Source organism: Tasmannia lanceolata, unplaced genomic scaffold (genome assembly GCF_043159265.1).
Source record: "Tasmannia lanceolata isolate RefF3 unplaced genomic scaffold, GAP_Taslan_0.1 ptg000005l, whole genome shotgun sequence".
Lineage (NCBI taxonomy): Eukaryota > Viridiplantae > Streptophyta > Magnoliopsida > Canellales > Winteraceae > Tasmannia > Tasmannia lanceolata.
Genome location: NW_027518682.1, coordinates 2827427 through 2846402, shown reverse-complemented (window position 1 = coordinate 2846402; position 18976 = coordinate 2827427).

Below are 18976 nucleotides of genomic sequence, written 5' to 3'. Positions count from 1 at the left end.
ACACGGCAGTTGTTTGACGGGAGAAGGATTTGGAAGGATTCCAAAAGTATCACCTCTAAAACAGGCAACACGTCTCTATATGCTTACTTTTGTTTTTGCTTTATAGAAGGTGTCCCAAATTTGCACGATTAATTTTAATTTTGCTGAAATTCAAAGGAAGGAAACTTTTCTTCTCAGTTCTATCATCATTCTTCATGGATTCGTTGAACACCCTTCGTGGATTCGAAGGTTTATTTGATCGGAGGTCGACGATAATCAACCCTCGACTCCGTTCTTTGCGCTTCCGGCTACGCTAGGTGGTATCAGAGCCCTACTACGTTTCATACATGGCTTCCCACGGAGAACGGAAAAATCAATCGACCGTGATGGTAGAGATGTTCAATGCTCTACAAGCTACCGTTAATCAAATAGCGGAGCAATTGGCACGGTTGAATCCTACTGAGCTCGGGTAGTCTAAAATCGACGACGGTGATCGGCAACGGGACGCTCAAACTCTAAATCGAGTTCAACGTCATCGCACAAGAGTTACGCATTTTTCCAATGATGATTACTCTAACGAGGAGGAATTCGAAGACTTCGTCCACCCAAGAGATGCCTGTAGTCGTGTTCCGCAAACCGTGGCTCATGATCACGAATATCGTATTAAGGTGGATTTGCCCGAATTTAATGGCCAACTGCACATCGAAGATTTTCTTGATTGCCTTGTGGCGGTCAAGAGATTTTTTGACTATATGGAGGTTTCCGAGGAGAAAAAGACAAAACTTTTGGCCATCAAGCTTAAGGGTGGTGCTTCGGCATGGTGGGAAAGCGACTAATCCAGACGTGGGCATGGATGCCTCAAATCCTTCGTGAGAGATTTCTTCCCATTGATTATGATCAGGTACTCTTTCAACAATACCAAAATTGTCGCCGAGGTAGTAGATCGGTTCGAGATTATACGGAAGAGTTCTATCGGCTATCGTCCAGAAACGTTATTTCGGAGATCGAGGCACAACGACTGGCACGCTATAAAGGCGGTCTTCATCAGTTAATCTATGATAAAATCGCTCTCCACTCGATTTAGACGTTGTCTGAGGCGGTAAAGATGGCGGAACAAGTTGAGACCATGCTCAACCGTTTGGCCCATAGGGATTTTTATGACAGTCAAGCCGTGGTAGAGACACCGCAAATGACGATTTCTACGGCGAAAGAGAAGGCGGTTTTGGATCTTCCTGTTGGGATAAACAAGTCTACTCAAGCGTTCCCGACACGAGGAAGAGAACACATAGATATTCCATCTACTTCGGCAACGGCCCAAATTCCACGCTGGGATCCATATGAGTCGCAATTCGAGCGGCGGATCATATGCTACAAGTGCAACCAAGTAGGTCACAAATCCAATCAGTATCCCCAAGGTGGCCGGCGTACAACAAATCTGGTCATTGGCGACGAACAAAAAGAAGATGAAGAAGAGCATGAAGAGGAAGAAAATACAGAAGATTCCATTCCTACTACTTGTGCTCCAGGTCGATCCTTGGTGATGCATCGTGTTATGTGCACCTCGAAAGTAGAGAAATTCACACAATGTAACAATCTCTTCAGATGCAAGTGTACGGTCAAAGAAAGAGTTTGCAACGTCATCATTGATGGAGGTAGCATGGAGAATTACGTGTCAAAGGACATGATGAAGAAACTTAAGTTGAAAACGGAGAAACACCCTACTCCCTACAAGCTCGGTTGGATTTCAAAGGGTAACGAAAAAAGGTAACCGAACGTTGTCGTATTCCTTTTGAAATTGGAGCTTAGAAGGATGAAATTTTAAGTGATGTTATCAATATGGATACTTGCCATCTTTTGTTCGGGAGACCTTGGAAATTTGACAGGTATTCAATACATATGGGAAGAGATAACATCTTCGCTGTTCGTCAAAACAACAAGAGTTATGCACTTCAACCTTTGGCGGTGAGAAGGACCCCAAAGCTTCTCAAGTGGAGGGGCAATCATGTTTGGCGATAAAGGAACATACACACAAATCCAAGAGGAAGCCAAAATACAAGAGTGTCAAAAAGAAGATTGCCGAGTCCAATACTAATTATGATGCCAAAAAAGCCCAGCATCGATGTGTAAAGATATTTGAAGTTGGAGATGCATCGACGACAACACCGTTGAACTCGAGTCGAGTTCTCCTCAAGTGGAGGGGTATGACGTAGCACATGGTAGTTGTTTGACGGGATAAGGATTTGAAAAGATTCCAAAAGTCTATCAGCTCTAAAACTAGGGGTGTCAAGGGATCCAGACGGTCCGATGGATCGTCCGAATCCGAACGTTAATGAACGGGATCGAAACATATGAATAGGATCCATGGGCATATTTCGGATCATTAAATCTGGGATCCGAAAAATTTCGGATTGGGTTGGGCACGCCACAGATGCCCATTGGATAGTCATGATCCGAAATGTTTTGCAAATATTTTACAAAAATATCCTCCAAATTTTGTTACTGCTAACCGTTCTATGAAGCGTATTTCGGTCAAAACCTCTCTTATCACTTAATGAATCGGACGGAAATGCGATTTCACTCATTTCAGTTGTTTCATTTCATACTTTCACGAAGGAAAAAAAAGGGGTTTTAGGGTTTTGTTCTTTTGGCAACCCGACTGCCATTAATAACAACGGCGATCTCAAATCCCAATCTCTCTCAAGAAGACAAGAAACTCAAGAGGTGTCCATCGAGAGAGACTCCCTCATTTGTAGATCTTACATTGCCGTAGGACACTTTCAGGTTTTTATTCCGTTTCATTTTTTTTAACATAAAAAATTTAAATCTAGGGTTCTGATTTCTCATTCCTCTGCAGCTCGCCATCAACGAGATTGATTCCTCTACACTGACATCTCTTCAAGCTGTTAAATTGCTCGCCTCAAAAAAATTAATTGTTTACTTAGCTTAGTGGGACATAGTAGGACACTTCGATGGACGGTCCGAATTAAAATGGATCGTGGTCATGACGAGGAAAGTAGGATCCGAAGAACAATCCGACTCCGATCCAACCGATAAGGAGGTTGAATGGATCGTGACTATGACATAGGTGGATCGACCCGAAGTGCATCTGTTGACACCCCTATCTAAAACAGGCAACATGTCTCTATATGCTTACTTTTGTTTTTGCTTAATAGAAGGTGTCCCAAATTTACTTATTACTTGTTTTGTTAGGAGTTAGTAATAGCTATTAGATCAAATCAAATCAATGGTCAAGATAGAGTCTAGTTAAAGAATGAAGTTAGTAGTTTTATATAACCTATGTGCACGGGTTGTTTGCACGATTGATTTTAATTTTGCTGAAATTCAAAGGAAGGAAACGTTTCTTCTCAGTTCTATCATCGTTCTTCGTGGATTTGTTGAACACCCTTCGTGGATTCGAAGGTTTATTCGATCAGAGGTCGACGATAATCAACCCTCGACTCGTTCTACGCGCTTCCGGCTACGCCATCGAGAAATCCTATGACTTTTGAATCTATGGAAATTTTCATGATTCATTCAAGGATTACATTGTTGTTCCTTAAATTCCAGATCAGAGTAACTCAGGTTCAGGGGATGAACTAGAATTCTTTGATAGAACTCTTATCTGTTATCACTTTTGAGCTGATTTTGTGATAGTTGTAGGGTTCCTTTTATTTGAATTTTTTGGTTGGAGGAACATTTGGGTCCCTCTTCCTTGTTTGTCTCTCAGACTTGGATTGAACTCACTGAACAGTGCGGTGTTTTCTGGTGGCTTCTATATTGGGTTATAGTTTAAGGCAGTCAATGAGCTAGGTCAAATGGACGGGAAGACCTTTTTATGGCTGGGCTTTTTGGTTATCTTGGTTTTAAAGGTTGGAAGTGAAGTTGGATGTTTCCAAACGATGTGTAGAGGTGGAAAGCATGAAGGCAAGGGAGGTCTCTGAAGGGAAACTGCAGAAAGCATCAAGGCAGAGGATAAAAAAACGGTGATACCCCGCCCCACCCAAGGCCCAAAATTAATTTGTTAGAAATATTTGAACAAGGTAGGCCCCGCCCATATTTTTCAAAATGAGATGATCCAAACCGTCCATTTGATGGGCCACGATGTAAAGGTTACCCCAAAACATCATTTCCATAGGATGATCCTAGGCCTCCGATCCTCAGCGGCTCTCGAATCTCCTGGGTTTCTTTATGGCTGTTTAGGGTTCTGTGGAGAAAAATTACCTAAAAATTAGTATTCATAGCCGTGTTCATTAACCCTAATCCAGATGCTTTAGGCTTTTAATAAAATGCTCTTCACTAAATTGAAATTTTTTCGTTTAGGGGTGTTTCAGAGAGATTGCCAACACTAAATGGGGGTGGCCCGGAGACGAAAAGAGATTCCCAACACTACAGGGGGTGGCCTGGGAAGAAAAGACATTCCCAACACTAATAGGAGGTGGCCCGGGGAAGAAAAGAGGCCGAATTGGATTCATGACTTTGCCCATTAATGCTTAATCTTTGTAACTTGTTCTATTTGGATTTTGAGAATCGATTTTGTGTCCAAATCTGATTATTGGACTTAAGATTAAACACAATTTTGAATGGAATAATCAGTTTTGGACTCGAAATCAATTCTCAAATCCAAAACGAACCGGGCCGTTAGAGAGACTCAAAGCCATATAACGGACTGCCTTGCTTCAAAATCCAAGCCAATCATACAATCGAAACAATATATACCAAACAGAGCATATAGGATTCAACAAGCTGAATGTCAGCTGAATGTAGACTTCTGATCAGAACGATCCTAGTCGAATTCTACGGTCGAATGTGGACCGTTGATCAGAATGAACGTAGCCATCTGTATTGGGCTTCTACAAATGTTGCTCTTTAACAAATTTTCATTTTCTACAAAACAATCAACAGGAATGATTATCCAATTGGTGTGTTTTTACTAAGTGGGGCCCGACGAGGATTACTTTACTTTGCCTGCCGTGTCACACATTTGTCACACGTTACTTGACCTAGGCAAACGTGTCACGTTAGAAATTTTACTTTCAGTGGGGCCAACAACATTCACTTGACTTGTAGAAATTTTACTTGACTTATGCTGCCATGTCTCACGTTAAATTTTACTTTCAGTGGGGCCCGACGACGTGTACTTCACCAGGGCTACCGTGTCTCACGTTAGAAATTTTACTTTAGTGGGCCCCACGACGTTTACTGAACTCCATCGGATGGTTTTAGCCCTATGATCTAATACGATGTTTGTTGACGCATATTTTTCGCTTTTTCGCTTTTTATTAGTTAGAAATTATTTTAATTTATTGAAATAGGATTAATCCTGCAATCAAATTTGATGGCTCTTGAGCATGGCTAGACCTGGCAAACGGGTGGGTCGGGCCGGGTCAACCCGCGGGTGATGCGGGTGCGGGTCCACGGGTCGGGTGAGAAAATGTCCCGCATTTTGGCGGGTCAAAATTTACGTGACCCGTGCGGCCCGCGGGTGGGCCGGGTCAACCCGCGGGTCACCCGCAAATATGCCGCAAATATGGGATTGTAATAATTATTTTGATTTGACAGCATTTGGATGCGCGCATCGTGGGCCGCGCGGGCCGGGTCAACCCGCGGGTCACCCGCAAATATGCCGCAAATATGGGATTGTAATAATTATTTTGATTTGACAGCATTTGGATGCGCGCATCGTACCAAATATGATTTGGTATTTTTTTCGTAATTTTAAAATTTTATAACCCTTTCGAGGTAATTTTTCATTCAAAACTTTATAATTTAGCTAATTTACTTTTTGTGGTGTAATGATTACTTTTTTACATTTCATAGGAACATTTTAGCAAATGGGATGCGCGCATCTTTGGATACACAAAGGCCACTTGCCGAGAAATTGCCAAAGGAGAAGCTTGATAGCAAATTCTAATAAAATAAAAACCACATTTAAATGTTATCAACACTAATGGGCACTCTCACTTTATGTATGGCCCACACCATAGGATGATCCAAACCGTCCATTAGTTGGGCCATAGCCTAAATAGGTTATGCTCCAAAAATCATTTCCATAGGATGATCCTATCCCTCCAATCTGAATGTTAGAGGGTTGATCCTAACCCTCTATAGATCGGAGGGTTAGAATCAACCGATGGAAATAATTTTGGGGCATAACCTATTTAGGGATGGCCCATCTAATGGACGGTTTGGAACTTTGGATAATCCTACGGTGCAGGACATACCGTACTTTTTATAAAGTGAGGAGTTACTCATAAAAAACAAACAGCAGTGATGATAACATTCTCAAAAAGATTAAAAAATACTGTAAAAATGCGGGTGCCCGCGGGTTGACCCGACCCGACCCGTGTTTTTGCGGGTTGGGTCACCCGCGGGTTGGTTTTTGACGGGTCACGGAAACTTAGACCCGTGCCCGCAAATTTGCGGGTGGGCCGGGTCGACCCGCGGGCACGGGTCACTTTTGCCAGGTCTAAGCATGGCTTTCGAGGTTGTTTGTCTGACACGTCTCTCTGTGTGATTCACATCCTATGGATGTGTCTTCTTTTACTTCTATATGTGGATGATATTATTGTCACTCGCAGTGACATTGGTGGTGTTCGCTCCTTGATTACGTATCTCTCTCGGCACTTTGATATGAAGGACCTTGGTTCCCTAAGCTTTTTCCTCGGCATGGAAGTTGCTCAGAGCCCAGCCTCCATACTACACTTACACAGACGAAGTATACCCTTGATCTCCTTGATCGTGCATCAATGCTCGGGGCAAAACCTCTTACTACTCCTGTTTGTCCCGGTTCTAAGTTGTCTTGCACTCATGGTGCTAGCCTCTCTGATCCCACATTGTATCGTAGCTTAGTTGGCGCCCTTCAATACCTCACTATGACGCGTCCGGACATCTCCTACGCCGTTAATCAAGTATGGCAGGGAAATATCCTTGCCGATTGCTGGTGACCAAGATGGCAAGGGAATATCCTTGCCCATCAGCTTCCCCATATCATCACGTGTGATTGATTGCCATCTAAGCATACTGCCAAAACTTGCTCCTCCTAATCTTGCCATGATTAGTACATTCTATGGAATGCTTAGCGTGACTCAAGAATCTTGTGATCATTAGATAATCCAAATCTCAGCAAGCTGATACGATTGGAAAGCCTGCAATTTCTGTTGTATTAAACTTAGTAAGATTTCCAAAGTGTATATTCTCTGTATATTCTATCTATGGCAATTTGTACTCAAGAACTCTATAAATATAGATTCTACCCTGCCAATTGGTTAAGGGAAAATCAGCAAATACTTCTTCTATAGTGTTGATATCATTTCCCTAAATTAAAAGCAGCTTATTACTTGTATTCAGTTACCTGATGCCTATGTTTCAATGGGTCTGTGAAAACAGGTAAAGATAGATAATGGGTGTTCTATTCATAGCTGGGAAGAAGAAGAAAAGAGCGAACAAGGTGAGGAAAAAGAAGTGAAGCAAATGCGAGTTGAGCAGAGAAAGGTGCGTTATTCGAGAAAATTCACCCTCCCAAAAGATGACAACCCAGATGATGTGAAGGCCACTTACAAGGAGTGGCCTTGCAGACGTTGCTTCCCAAATTCAAATCCCATTAAACACCTTGTATTCTTTTGTACACTTAACTATTATTAACATGCCGGGCACAGTTTGTCTTCCAATTTTTCTTTCTTGCTTTGTTAAATTCTAGAGATTTCATTAAACTTGGATACTTTACAAAGAGCCCAATGAGTTATTATATAGAGCACTCAAAGGGTTAAACATAGTAAGAGATAAGCATAACCAAGGCAAGAGATAAATATAAAATTCCTACCTACTAAGATTGGCCTAATTGCTAATTTAATTAAGCTGCCTAATCTAGCTAGCTTTCCCATTCAACCAACTTGCCTAATCCCATTCAACCCACTTGCCTAAGTTACACCAAGATAATCCAACGGTCTGATCTGACAAATCTTAACACGCCCCCTCAAACGTATATAGATTGAAAATCAATATACGTTTGCTTACAATAAAAATTCCCAAATTGATTACAATAAAATGTCCCCAACACACTTAGCGGTGCAATGCACACTAAGCTGATGAAGAAGGTCTTGATTGATGCTTCTTGCCAAATGTACGCCAAAGCCGGTTGCCGAAAGGAAGTCACAATGGACTAGATGAGACTCAAGGGCCCTATGGACGAGTCTACATGAAATGGGTCACAATGGACCGTACCAATGCCAAAATTGGCAAAATTTCTCTATGGGCAAGAAACCCTCTCAGGCATGCACTCCAAGGGTCCGAGAATACACCTCAATGGACTGAAGCACCTCAATTGAGTAGAGTAGCTACTATTTCAGGCACATACCCCAAGGGTCCGAGGCATTTACCTCAATGGACTAAAGCACCTCAACTGAAATAGTTTGGAAAATGAAGAATTAGAAGAAAAAAGAGGTAAAAAGGAACGGCAACTAAGCGGCTTAAGGAAACAATTATTGGCAAACATCAAAGTCATATGAAGAAATTGGACTATGTGTAGAAAGGGGGGTGTAAATATCAAAATGAATAAAAAGGCAATGTGTGCTATTATCAACACAAGAGGTGGGCTTATTTCAAAAGATAAAACCAGGGATGTAGGTTTAGAATAGATGATCTAATCCAAAGGGAAAATGGAATTGAAAGCAGACGTAGAGATCTAGACAGGATCCTATTTTGATTAAAAACAGAGGAAGGCTGACTTGCAAGATAGTGGGTTAAATAAATACAAGGGAGATAAGAGAAAAGATTAGGTGTGCATGCATCAAAATAGAAGGTTGCACCTTCAGCCTTTTCTTTCCTCATTAAACGACGCAGTACCATAGCAAAAGCAGTTTTATGGTTCCAAGAATTCCCGCACCTGCAACTGCAAGCACGTCTCTGCAAGGAGTCGGGCACACTCCTGCTCAGCGGATCGGGATTACTTTGAACGGCAAAGGAAGCAGCGGCTAGGAATGGAGATGAAGAGACCGAAAGTCCAATAGAAGTGGAAGAGCACAGAAAGAGATGGGTGCCAAATGCCCACAAGCTGTTTGTGAGCAGGTCAAAGAGAGATACTGAAACATGGGTTCGATTTGCAGCAAAGGGAATGGATGGTTACCGGGCGGATGGCTAGATCAGCTATCCACCGGAGAACGGAAGCACTTGTTAAGGTCAGGCCAGAATCGTAGGCTCTGATACCATGTTAACTTACGAACTTCTCCAATAGCTTAAGCTGTTGGAGAAAGGCATTATTTATCTTTTATACTTTAACAAGGGGGCGTGTTAAGATTTGTCAGATCAGACCGTTGGATTATCTTGGTGTAAATTAGGCAAGTGGGTTGAATGGGATTAGGCAAGTGGGCTGAATGGGAAAGCTAGCTAGATTAGGTAGCTTAATTAAATTAGCAATTAGGCCAATCTTAGTAGGTAGGAATTTTATATTTATCTCTTGCCTTGGTTATGCTTATCTCTTACTATGTTTAACCCTTTGAGTGCTCTATATAATAACTCATTGAGCTCTTTGTAAAGTATCCAAGTTTAATGAAATCTCTAGAATTTAACATGGTATCAAAGCCAAAGGTCTTGAGTTCAAACCTCCCGGATAGCGAAAATCCACATGCAATGGTCAGCCCAAAGTGGGACCATATGTGCCACGTGTTTGCTAAGTGGGCCACACGTGCGGGGGAGCGTTAAAGTATAAAAGATAAATAATGCCTTTCTCCAACGGCTTAAGCTATTGGAGAAGTTGGAGGATGGTCAACCCTAACCCAACCCGTCTCCAAATCGGGTCGGGTTGAGTCGGGTTGGGTTCAGGTTGAGTTGGGTTGGGTTCGGCTTCATCTAGGGCCAAATAGAAAAATACAAGAACAGAAGCATTCAAAGAAAATCATGAGAAAATTAGAGGACAGAGGTCGGGTTCAGGTCGGGTTGCCAAGGCCTCAACCCTAACCCAACCCGAAATCAGGTTGGCTTTTCCCAACCCAACAGGAGAAAATGCTAACCCAACCCGAGCCAGAATGGGGTTGAACCTGTCGGGTTCGGGTTGAGCCCAACCCAATCTTATGGAGAGTGGAGGGGGAAAGAATTGAGAGGACTGGGTGAGGAGATGGTCCAAAAGGGCTGGAAAATAGGGGAGAAACTCTATTTTGAGTAGAGCTTTTCTTTGCTCTGTTTTTAGCCACTTACCTTCTCCCCACATCCTCTCGATTCTGTCCCTCTCCTACCCTCCTTGCCTCCCTCCCGCCAATGGGTAGAGTAAGATTCCATGTAAAGACTTTTCATTGCTTCTAAACATGGCCTCGGTGATTGCCTAGATTGGTGATTTTTTTTTTTTTAGTGGTTGAAATTATGTTTCCAGGCTGTTGGGCATTTCATCTAGTTTTAAACATTAAAATGTCTCGAGGTGCACAAAATGAGGGACAAAACATAAATTACTATTTACAATAGTTTTCATGGATACTAAAATTCCAGGATCTCGTAGGGTTTTTCTTTTAACAAGTAATTTTTTTTTTTAAATTTTGGAATAGAATCCATGGAAAATGAGTTTACCAAATACTAGAAAATTCATTTTCCATGGGGTACAATTCTAAAAAAAAGGGAAAATGACAAAAAAAGCAGTTTTTTTGGCTATTATTGAAAAAGCAGTGGGAAGTTGAAAATGACCAAAATGAAGTGTTTTTCACTGTTTATGGATTTTGGAGGACAAAAATGCCCTCACCCTTTTTCAATCAAATCTATTATTTTATTATTACTTTTTGAAACTTACCTCTCTCTTCCTTTACTTCTCTTCCTTTTCAATCACATCCATTATTTTATTATTACTTTTTGCAAAACAAATTTCAATAGCTATTAAGGGCTTTTTTGGGAGTTTTGCAAAGGGTGATGATATTTTCACCCCAACTTTATGTCAAATCAGGTTATAAAGGGGGTGTGCACGTAATGCAGCGGGGGTGAAAATATCATCTCCCTTTTGCAAAACCAATTTCAACTACTGTGTAGGGATTTTATTACGGTTTTGCAAATGTGAAGCACTTTTTAGGATTTTATTAGGGTTTTGCAAAATCAATTTCAACCACTATTTAGGGTTCTGTTAGGGTTTTTCTGTGTTTGAGAACCCTGGTGGTTAAGAGTACTCAAATAGAGGTTGAAAGTTCCTAAATAGTGGTGGGACTCGGTCGAGTAGATAAGCTTATCTACTCGGTTAGGTTAAAAACAGTGCGGGCCCACATTGTTTGGGTGATCCAAACCATTCATTTGAAAGGCCCTTACCTAGATAGGATGTCCACAAAAAATCAGATCCATGGGATCATCTTAACCCATCCAAAAATGGAGGGAAATGGAAAAATTGGACATGCACTGTTTGTTACAAATTTGAGCATTTTTTCCCTCCACTTTTGGATGGGTTAGGATGATCCTATGGGGTTGAAGATATTTCAAGTTGAAGAAGTGGGTGGACATATCTTTTACCACACTATAGGATGATCTAAACCGTCCATGGGATGGGCCACAACGTAAATAGGTTGTGCCCCAAAAATCATATCCGTAGGATGATCCTAGCCCTCCAATCTATAGAGGTTTTCATAATTTGCAGTTTCTCTATAGATTGGAGGGCTAGGATCATCCTATAGAAATGATTTTTGGGGCACAACCTATTTCGTGCCTTGTTTGGTTGCAAAAAACATGGAAGCCGGCTGGGCATTTTTCAGAATATGAAAAGCCAAATGTTTTTTGATTTTCAAATTTTAGCTCAAATTCCATTGGACTACTGGAGATGGAGGACAAATCATTATCAATTAGTTTTTTTCTTAAGTGGTGCCTATTTGGCGGGATTGTCCCCTCTACTAATCTTCCAATGCAAAACCTCCATTTTGGTGGATTTTAGAAGGGAGAAGAGTAGAATATGTCTTGTCTTGTGTAATCAGTACTTTTCTCTCTCTTTCTCTCTCTTCCCTTTCTCTCTCTTCTACTATTTATTTTGTTAATGACACCCCTACATTCTCCACATGCTTTGACATCCAACCAAACACACTACCACTCTCCTCTAAACATCTCTACACATCTCCCATCCTTGTCACCTCCGTTTTCCATCACATGGACGGTTTGGATCATCCTATGACGTGGTTCGTACAATACTTTTTGAAAAATACAGGGCTATAAAGGCTTACACCATGTAAAATCTCTCTTTTCCAAATCATTCTTTTGCGTAATTTATTATTATTATTATTATTTTATCGGTAAGTTGGGGTTAGGCAAGACCCCACCAGATATATTAATATAGAAAAAAAGAGCTACATCGAGAGAAAATTAGGCCACCTCGAACACAAAAGGAACAGGGGACAAGAAGCTTACAAAGCAAATCAAGCATACAAGACGAAGAGGAAAAGCCGGACACCACTACAGCCGAACATATTGAACTCGTTTTGCATAATTTATCACAAGTTTGTCACATCCATTTGACCAATTTTTTTTCCCTGTAACGAAGGGTGTGTCCCCACCCCCTTCGGGGGTAGGACTATTTCCCTACGGATGCGCACAATCACCCAGAAACCACGCGCATCGGGTAAGCAAGGGGGGATTCGAACGCTCGTCACTGGGGAGCAAACCCATGACTTTACGCCAAAGAGCCACACCCTTCCGGGTTTTAACTTACGCCAAAGAGCCACACCCATTTGACCACGTTTTAACTTATTCATTGTTACAAAATTCATTTTTTTAAGTAGGTAAGCTGGGATTTGGAAAAGAGACCATATTTTGCTTTCCCTAATTTCTATATAATGTAGATGTTGTATGGCTTTTGAGGGAGACTAATCACAATTAGTGCAATTAGCACATTGGAGGCCGAGTTTCACCAGTAAGTAGAGATGGGTTTTATGGCAAGAGGATTTTGCGGGAAGAAACTTTTATTTCTTTCAATGTAGTCATTGCTTTTGTGCAAGCGAGAGATACTCGTGGGGAAGGACATGATTCCCTTGGAATTTGAAAACATTGAGAGGTACGGGTTGAAAAAACTAGTTCCTATCCCATCTCAAACTAGATATTTTTACCACACCTTCAAAACCATTTCGTCCCTTTGCCAGAAAACATGGACAGGTTAGCGTCGGCAGCAAGTTGCCTCTTAAAGAAATTGGTGAAGATAAGATCGGGCAGGTAGTGAAGATGACAAGATCAGGCTTCCCGTGGATGATGTGGGCCACAAGATCAAGATAGAACAGTCAGATGATAAATATAGAAAGAAAAAACATTGATTGAGGAAAGATATAAATATGAAGGGATTTGGTAATCTCTATCTAAACTCCACCCACACCATTTTCAACACCTCGTCGGTAGAGGAAAGAGGCTGCTTTTGTCTGCTTCTTCCGATTTTAATATTTTGTCTAAAAACATTGAGAAACTATAGTGGTGGTCGCGTATGTGTGACTTTAGATAGAGATTACCAAATCCCTTCATATTTATATCTTTCCTCAATCAATGTTTTTTCTTTCTATATTTATCATCTGAGTGTTCTATCTTGATCTTGTGGCCCACATCATCCACGGGAAGCCTGATCTTGTCATCTTCACTACCTGCCCGATCTTATCTTCACCAATTTCTTTAAGAGGCAACTTGCTGCCGACGCTAACCTGTCCATGTTTTCTGGCAAAGGGACGAAATGGTTTTGAAGGTGTGGTAAAAATATCTAGTTTGAGATGGGATAGGAACTAGTTTTTTCAACCCGTACCTCTCAATGTTTTCAAATTCCAAGGGAATCATGTCCTTCCCCACGAGTATCTCTCGCTTGCACAAAAGCAATGACTACATTGAAAGAAATAAAAGTTTCTTCCCGCAAAATCCTCTTGCCATAAAACCCATCTCTACTTACTGGTGAAACTCGGCCTTTGTGGACCCCGATCCGAGAGAGAGGCGGTGAGGGACGTGCCCCCACGCGTTAAGTCTCAGGATCATCCACGTGAATGGAGAGCTCTACCAAGGAACTCTCGAAAGAAGTGCCCCTCACAGCATGAGTGGCGATACAAAGGGTGAGATACCTCTCGATTCGGGGACTAGCCCAGATTCGAGGCGTACCTTAAACAAAGAAGAGTCGCCATCCAAGGAAGTGGGCCAAGGATCCCATACTATGCTCTGTTGCAACGGATAACCAGAAATATAAAAGAAGGTTCGTGCCTGATTACGAATTCGGAAGGTCCAAAGAGCACCTCGTCCGCCCATGTGCAAGCACATGGTCTCTTATGCCATTTACTTAATGATTTTGAAGAGTTTTGGGCAAAAGTCATATGAAATGGGAACCAATATCTCCGAGAAGACGTCTATCTAATCATGCATGTCTCGGAGATGAATAATAAGCATACATAAAAGAAATGAAAGAAATGTCGCCTAAGCAAAACTAGGTTATAAGTGACATGCCTAATGGGTGTCTAAGTTCTGGTGTGCAAACACATACATGTTACAGCTAAATGTATAGGATCTATACATGAAAGTAAGAAAACACAGCAAAAATATACAACACAAATCAACTCTATACCTGACTGGACAAAATGAGTCCTAACTCTAATGCGACCTGACTCGGACCAAGATGGCCGTCCATCCCAGCTGCTCTACGTACCCCGGCCTCGGGAAGAATCGGAGTCAACGTAGTTCGATGCCCTATTCTAAACTACTAAGCCTAACCATCTAGAACCGCTATCCTAGACTCGATCCACTAGACTCGACTGATTTTTAAAGCTTTTTGTACGATTGCTTAAGTTCAGGTGAATTGTAATTTTTAGGACTCTATATGCCCTAACTAATGCAGGTTGATTAGCCTTAAGCTAATGCAGGTGGGCCCTACATCCTACGTGTATCTAGGCTGTGCAACCTAAGGAAAACTATGGGCTGACTATATGCTTCCTAGTCTAGCCATCGGTTCAACTAAGTGTCTAGCCGATCAACTTGAGGCCTCCTAACTCTAAGGACACTCACGCGACGGGACACACCATATCAACAAATCAGGACAGACTCTTAACTCTAAAACAACCTAAATAGCTAGGACAGACTCCTAACTCTAGGGGAAGATCTTTTTTTGAAAAGGTTTTGAAGAAGTTTTGTAATTTTGAAAGGTTTGAAATGTTTATTTTTAAAGGTTTGGCTGGACTTGGGATGTGGATCCCAAGCTGCACTACGTACCCTATGGAAAGGGATCAAGCCAACGTAGTTCGGAAACAGATATTCCTAACTACTCTCCTAATGACTCAAGATTTTTGAGATTTTTGGTTTTTCAGATGTTTTTGAATTTTCAAGTGTTTTTGAAATGTTTTTGTTGTTTTTGTTGTTTTCAAGTATTTTTTTTGAAATGTTTTTGTTGTTTTCAAGTGTTTTTGAAATGTTTTTGAATTTTTTTTGACACCAGAGAATAGAATCCTATCATCATAAGGGTAGGGTAGACTTCTGGAATCCCGCAAAGGTCGGACAGCATCCTATGCTTTGCGGGGGAAAAAGACAGAAACACGACTCTGCAAGGGTTGGACAGCATCCTATACCTTGCAAGAGCGGATAGAAGAACATGATCTGATGAAAGGTTGGATAAAATCCTAACCCCTATGATGATAGAATTTGATTCCTGAACAAGAGGACTGACTCTCTAGACTAAGGACGTATTCCTATGCTAGTGGACTATCAAACCAAAATAAAGCTCACAAGTAATAAGGAAAAAAGAGACCCTGTGCATATTTGGCAAAGGAAAAACACCCAGCCGGGCCGGACAGCTACCTAGCCCTAGGGTGCAACAAATGTGCAACCCAATACCCATAAGGGTAGGGGTATGTTGCCAAGCCGAGTAAGGTGTTCTCCCAAAACTAAATGACGCACAAAGAGGAGGTTTAGCAAGAGGATGAGACTGGGTAAGTCTCTTAGACACAGAGGTAGGATAGAGAAAAATGCTAGCAAGACTGGGCAAGTCTCTTAGACACAGAGGTAGGATAGAGAAAAATGCTAGCAAGACTGGGCAAGTCTCCTAAGCATAAGGATGGGCTCCAAGTAACCTTATCATTGCCTAAACAATGATAAGAAAATGAGATAACTGACAGACCAAGTTGGTCTTCGACTAGAAGAAGGTTTAAGATCTGTGAGACTAGAGGTAGTCTCCTAGGGGTTGACTCAGGTTGATTCATTAATGAGACAATGCCTGTCTCCAAAGATTTGGATCTAAAAGACTAGGCAAGTCTTTTGAGAAAATGGAATGCTATTTGGACTGTGCAAGTCCCCTTAGAGATGGGCTTGAAATGACAAAGGAAAGAAACCTGAAAGACTTAAACAGTCTCATAAAATGAAGAAAATATTAGAAGGGAAAACATTACTAGGACTGTGCAAGTCCTCTAAAATAATGGGCTCGGGATGACTCCTTCATAGCCCTTGCAATGAGAGGGGATTCTAGTATCTAAAGAAAATTAACAGAAATCTATAAGACTGTGTTAGTCTATCAAAGAGAGAAGAAAAGGCTACCAGATAATCGCAAATTCCATTCTATTCTTATAAAAATAAATCAAGTGCTAAGCAAAGAAGAATTTTCAATAAAAAATAAAATCTATAGCAATCATAAAATGATAAACAACATTAATTAGTCCAGACCAGCCGCTGGATAGCCTAATAAAGTAAAAGAAAACAATATCAAACACTTCTATGCCCAACCACAAACACCACCCCAATATGGGGATGAAATCAGATGATGCTAAAGTAATCATCTGATATCATATACACATGATAATATTTCTATGTCCCGCCTTGAAATCAGACAGTACTCATGTCGATAATATCGAATAGAGTAGTCATCTGATCTCCTTCTTCCTATTAAACAATTTATTTAAATAAAAAGGAATGAGTATAATAAGCTTTGAGATAATCTCACCTGAACAATCCATTTATTACCGTCTTCGAACCCTAACTCAAAGCTTAGTATGAAAGAGAAGTATTAAATTTATAAATACTGGACTATAGGCTTAATTTTGGAAATCCTTATCGAAATCTTCTCAAATTTTATTTCAAAGTACTCTTTATTCGGTTTTTTTTTTATATATTTATCAAGATAGAGAAAAATGATTTTCTCATTTAAAGTTATTGGATAGCCAAAAACCTGCTTGCGGATAAATAATCTCAACTCCTTAAATAAACTTACTGTCATGTCATTATATCATCAGATAAACACTAAAAATGACAGAATGAATGCAAATCATAGCATCATGACTATACTTCCACAAATTATAAAAGGAACATAGCAAAGGCCTAGCAGGAATAGTTACTATATATCATCAATCAAATACTAAAGGAGAATAACTCCAAATATTGAAGGGATTATCATAGGTTTGAAGCTAGAATTAAAGCTCTAATGCATGCTTTTATTTTATACTGAGATCAAATCTGCACACAACATAATCCTCTTCTTTGAATTGATCGACTGAAAATCGTAGTATCTAGAGAAATGCTAAACCAGTGATAAAATTTGTAAATTTCTGCTAAGAAGATGAGGAAATAAAATCAGGTTCAACCAAAGCAACGACATAAAATGCACAAGAAAAACCTATAATGATGTTCTAAAAATCACAATTTTCACAATAAAAAAAATTATTCACAGCTTCTCCTCTTTTCTTCCAAACTCAAAATTCTACTCAATCAACAAAAGCAATGCAACAAAGAAGCAGGATTATAAATTTAGAAAAACATATTTTTGCAATCAAACAAAGAATTCATAATTCTTATCATCACAGGCATGAAGATCATCTCAAAATAGACATCATATTAAATTACCTGATGAAACAACAGACTCTGCACTTTCAATTTCTTTGTTTTTGCCTCTGATTTTAGTAATCAATCTACTAATATATTCCTTCCTCTTCACTAGTTGAAAGAACAAAAGATCAAGTTATTGACCAGAGTATGACCAGAACTTGATCGGAGAAGAAAATAGGCAAAACGAGTTAGGGTTTGGATCTGAAAACGGCAAACTAGGAAGATGAAGAAGATAATGACGAATCAAACAGATCTGGAGTGAAATACAGCAGTGGAAACGAAACCGGAGTTCCGACGAGCTTGCCGGGAAGTCTGGCCGGAGAAGAAAAGGTACGGTTTGGGTTTAGTGGTGGGAAATGAGGGTAGAAGAAGATGTGGATTGAGGTAATGGTGAAGAAATGAAAGGGAGAGAAAAAAGTAGGGTCGGATTTTGAGACAACAGCCGGATTCCGGCAAGGAGTTTGCCGGAAGAGATGATCGAACAAATCTCTCTCTCTCTCTCTCTCTCTCTCTCTCTCTCTGTGTGCGAATTTCTCTCCTCTCCCTGTGTGTGTGTGTGTGCAGATCCAATTTCTAAAAAAAGAGAAGAACTGGAGCTTTACCGGAGGCTTGCCGTTGATCGATCGGAGAAGATGGTTCAGTCAGAGGTTTGCCGGAACTTTTGATCGGAAAAGAGTAGCTCGCCGGAGAAGATGAGATGATCGGAGATGAGGAAGGTGTGCGATTCTAAGATCCCCTTTCTCCTTCTCTCTTTTCTCAGAATTTTGGAGGAAATGAAACCCTCGAAATTTTTTCTCTCCCTCCTCTCTCTGCAGATCTGAAAATGAGAAAAAAGAAAAAAAACCCTCCTTAGTTGTAACGAAAATGAGCTTTATATAAGGAGATGCTAAATTCGCATCCCCTCTACTACCTTGGACAGCCCCATTTAGGATAATCCACCCCCCTCTTGAATTTGCCCTACGACACCCATCTCGGCTCGTTCGCTAGGTAAACACGCTCGGAATTCAACGAAATTTTACAAGGAGCTTGGTGGGACCCTAACCTACCTTGGGGTGAAATTTGGGATCCTAAAGCATTGGTTTGATAGGGTTTTGTGCAAAATCGGAAGGATAGGGCACGATCAAAATGGGGTGTCTACAGCCTCCAATGTGCTAATTGCACTAATTGTGATTATTCTCCCTCAAAAGCCATACTACATCTACATTATATAGAAATTAGGGAAAGCAAAATATGGAATGAA